This window comes from Dama dama, chromosome 13 (genome assembly GCF_033118175.1).
Source record: "Dama dama isolate Ldn47 chromosome 13, ASM3311817v1, whole genome shotgun sequence".
In the NCBI taxonomy this organism is placed as follows: domain Eukaryota; kingdom Metazoa; phylum Chordata; class Mammalia; order Artiodactyla; family Cervidae; genus Dama; species Dama dama.
Window position 1 is genome coordinate 35141740 of NC_083693.1, and position 5042 is coordinate 35146781.

Genomic DNA, 5042 nt, shown 5'->3' on the forward strand with positions numbered 1-5042 from the left:
TTCTGTGGGTTCTGCATCCCAGAATTCAACCAACCTGTGATCGTGTGGTGTTTTCCATCTGTGGTTGGTTGAATCAGTGAATGCAGAAACCTGCATATGTGGAGGGCCAGCTGTCCATCTGGTAAAGCAGCCTGGGCACCCTAGGTCAGTGTGAGTGGAAGGTCCATGGCCCTTGCCCTCAAGAAACTTCACCTGGGGAAGTGGGGAGATCGCATCTGTCCACTCACTTGACAACTAGTTCTGAGCATCTGCTCGGTGCCAGGCACGGCCCAAAGAGGAACATCGAAGACCTCCATGGAGGACTTCCCTGGTGGTCCAGTGGTTAAAAATCCACCTGTCAGTGCAGAGGACAAGGGTTCGATCCCCAGTCCAGGAAGATTCCACATGCCTCGGGGCAACTAAGCTTGTGCACCACACCTTCTGAGCCCACACTCTAGAGCCTGTGCTCTGCAACATGAGACGCCAGCACCACAGCGAGAAGCCCGAGCACTGCAATGAGAGAAAGCCCGGGCAGCAATGAAGACCCAGCACAGCCAGAAATAATCAATTAATTAATTTTAAAATGTAAACAAAAGGGAAGAAATAACACTAAATGGAAAAAAAAAAAAGACCCTAGCGGAGACCCTGCAGTCCCCATGCCCAGTGAGTGGTGAGGCAGAGAGCTCTGAGGGAGGAGGGGTTCTCAGCTGGAGTGGTCAGGGGTCCATGAGCACGGGTGGGACTGGAGGCAGTCTAGGGGTCAAGGTCAGATGAGGAATGGGGCCCTTTCATAAGAGGCACAGCCTGGGTGTTGGAAAGTACCCAGAGGTGTGGGCTTGAAGATGGCTGCGTGTAAACCAGAACGCGACCATGAGAGGGAAGGTGGGCCAGCCAGACACAGGCAGCTTGTAGGGACCACGAGATCTGATGATGGGAGGGGGGTGACTCCTCAGCCAGCAGTTTGGCTGCTTCAGTAAGTGCACAGTTAGTGAAGTAGAAAAGGCACTTGGGAGGACTGAGAGACCAGGCTCAAAGGAAGCAATGAGACTGCAGCCAGCTCAGTGCACAATGCAAGGAGCAGGAGATACCCTAGAGTGGAGACAGGGCGACATGGGGCCCCTTCACACTTGGCCCTTCAACAGTCACCAGACACCCAGAGGGAAGTCATTGCCAAGTGTGAGGTGACAAGGTAAGCACACCTGGCCCGTCTGCATGGAGAAAGCCATAAAAACAAGGAAGCGACCTAAGCGTTCACAGGCAGAGGAAAGACTAAAGAAGGTGTAGTACACATATACAAGGCTTCACTGCTTGCTGAAGGGTAAAGAATCTGCCCACAAATAAGGACGTGTGGTTTTGATCCCTGGGGAGGAGAGCATGGCAACCCACTCCAGCATTTGTGCCTGAAGAATCCTGCGGACAGAGGAGCCTGCTGGGCTGCAGAGCATGCATGCGGGTACAGTGCATATGTACACTGGACTACTACTCAGCTGTGAAAAAGAATGAAATAATGTCATTTGAAGCAACATGGGTAGATTTAGAGATTGTAGTACTAAGTGAAATAAGTCAGAAAAAAAGACAAATATTATGTGATGTCACTCATATGTGGAATCTAAAAAAAATAGTATGAAGGAATAGTATGTTTTGTTATTTACAAAACAAATAAATCTATGGTTACCAAGGGGGAATCAGGGGAGGGATAAATTAGGAGTTTGGGATTAACATATCTACACTACTGTATATAAAATAAACAACAAGGATTTACTGTATAGCACAGGGAACTATATTCAATATCCTGTAACAAACTATAATGGAAAATAATTTTTTAAATATATATATATATACATGTATATGTATAAACACATTACTTTGCTGTACACTTGAAACAGAGTCGTTCAGTTGTGTCCAACTCTTTTTGACCCCATGGACTGTAGCCTACCAGGCTCCTCTGTCCGTGGGATTCTCCAGGCAAGAATACTGGAGTGGGTTGCCATGCCCGTCTCCAGGATCTTCCTGACGCAGGGATCGAACCCGCATCTCATAGCTCCTGCACTGGCAGGCAGGTTCTTTACCATTAGCACCACCTGGGATCAACTATAATTTTGAAAAAAAGAAAAGAACAGAGGACAGGAAATTCAGAAGAGTAGAGTGTGCTCTGGGAGTTTCCCTCTCCTAAGGGCTCACCCCTAAGCCAAGTGAGGGGGGTGAGAGAACCCCTCGTGGGGGGACTGGAAGTATCTGGAGGAAGAAAAGATGGACATTTTACTCTTCAGCTGGTGCTTACTGAGACCTTAGGCTCATGGGGCACCGACTGCTCCCGGAGCTGCGGAGAGAGTTTCCTGGCGTCCCACCTCCCCATCATTTAGGAGAGAAGAGGCCAGAGGTGTCTCTGCTCTTGCCCTGGGTGATATAAGGTGGATACAGGCTGGAGCTGCCCTATGTTCCCAAGAGAACAGCCAGCAGTCTCTGGAGAAATGCCCCTCCACTCACTGGCTGGCGAGGATGCCCGAGGTTTCCATGCATCAGGAGCAAACTGTGGAGGGACTTCTCTGGAAGTTCAGTGGTTAAGACTCCAAGCTCCCAATACAGGGGGAGCCAGTTCAATCCCTGGTCAGGGAACTAAGATCCATAAGCTGCATAGTCAAAAATATTAATTATTAAAAACTGTAGAGCACAAGTGAGCTTGAAGGAAGCCTGCCCCACACAGGTGTCTGCCCAGGAGAAGGGATACCTGGCAAATGCTATGGGCATCCTCAAAGGCAAGAGCAGAAAGAGGAAGAAGGGGTGCCACCTGTGTTCAGCTGGGAGATGTATTGCTCAGATCAAAGTGGGTAAGTGAGCATCGGTCAGGAATCCAGAAGACCATCCTGGGCCAAAGAGCCATAACACCTGCCACAACAGAGGACACTTAAGGCCAGTTTGCAATGGCACAAATTATTGAAGACTTTTTACCCCTCTTCCTCAAATCCTCCCCTCTCTGTGCCCCAAACCATGCTGGTGGGCATGGGGAGCCTTAGGAGAAGTGGAGGGGGGAAGCAAGGCAGAAAAGAGAAAAAGAAGAGCCCCATGTCTCCATCCCCGTCTCCCCTGCCCGGGCTCCAAGACAGAGCCCAAATGAGACGGTCTGAGACCTGGGACCCTTCGCTGCAGTGTTTGCACTTGGACACACCTCTCCTCCAACAACTAAATACAAAGAAACTGTACATGAGCAGTTGGGGCAAATTCTGGACCCCAAAGATACAAAGAGACCAAAAAACCCAACTGCCACTTTTGAAGTGCCTAGAGCAGAAGCAAGGTACTGCGCATGCCCCCTGCACACACAGCACCACCTAAGGGGTGGTCAAACCATAGAAGTCACACCTCCAGCCTGACCCCGGACACACCCTACCCTCACCCCACCACATAAGGAACAAGCTCGCCCCACCTCAGGGAGCTAGGAAAACTTCTGTTTGTTCTCGCTCGCTTTGATGCAGCAGGGACCCCAATAAAGCCTCACCTGAATCTCCTGGTCTCTAGTCAATTATTGATTAAGGAGGCCAACAGCTCCAGTCCGTAACACAGTAGGGGAGAGCAGTGTGTGCGAGTAAACGCGCTGTAAGCTGCAGGAAGAGAAAGCGCTGGTTTGTAGCTTTTGCTGGTGTCCATCATGTAAATACACTCATCACAGCCAGTTTTCAGCTACATGGCCAGATCCCAAGATTCCTGTCTGTTAACCACTGGTTCTGCAAGCTGGTACTAGCTGGCTTCCTTGCAGGCTGAAGGCTGAGTCAACAGAGGGGAATTGAAACAGTGCTGAGAAAAAAGATGTAGCTCTGCTAGACTGTATCCTTTGAGATCAGCTCCTTCAACAAAACTATTACACAGAGTAGGAAGGGAAGAATATAAGGATCACACTCCCCTGAAAGTATCTTGTCAACTCCCTTAAAAGACAGAAGCTGCTAAAAGAGAATTTTGCTTGTTTGCGTCTTTTAAACATCTTTCCCCTCTTCCCACTCCAAAGGGGAAACACTGCATCTGGTAGATGCTATGAAGTTGGGGATGAAGAACGGTCTCCTAAGAAAAATACCAAAGGCAAAATCATCAAGTTTGGTTCATAGGATGACATAAAATTATTAAAACGTAAAATTCTAAATCATCTTGAAAACTAATAAATTGAGGAAATGAGCTTAAAATCTATACCCCAGGTAAGAAGTGCTTTGGATGTGCTGGGTATCCTTGGTTTGCACCCAAGTTCATCTCCATGCCCTGCTTGGTACCCAAGGAGGCTGACATGGACCATTAGCAGTTCTGTGGTCCTTTGCCTTCCTGTAGGTTTAGAGGCTCCTTTGGGAGGAAGGGAAGTGCTGTGTCTGGGAGTTCATTGCAGGGCCCCCTCCTGGCCGATGTCTCAGGGTCAGCTGTTCGCTTCTAAGGAAGACAGGGCTTCAGTCAGGGTGCCTCTATAAGCCACTGTCTGCCTGGGTCCCAGACAGACTGCTCTGGCTCCTGGTGTCTCTATGCCAGGGGTGGTAACTGCTCCCCGTGTTCACAAGCACAAGATTATGGCCCTGCTCCTTTTCAGGATCCCTAAACTCTATTCACCTAATTTACAAATGTTCCCTTCATTAAACAAATTGGTATTATGCTATCTGCTGATACTTTCTACATAAGGTACTCTTTTTTAATATTTGTTTTTATTTATTTGGCTGCACCAGGTCTTAGTTGTGGCATGCAGGATCTTTGATCTTCATTTCGGCATGTGGGATATTTAGTTGTGGCATGTGAACTCTTAGTTGCAGCACGTGGGATCCTGTTCCCTACCAGGGTTTGAACCCAGGCCCCGTGCATTGGGAGCATGGACTCTTAGCCACTGGACCACCAGGGAAGTCCTATATATGAGACACTCTTAGAAAGCAATAAAAGGAAGTCAGGGAACACCAAAATAAAAATAGGAAGGGGTCAGCTCACAAAAAAATAAACAGGAAATAAATATATGTATTAATATTTAAAAATTTTCAACCTCATTGGTAATTACAAAATGCAAATCAAAACAAAATGAGATAATATTAATCACTTGCCTAACTGAA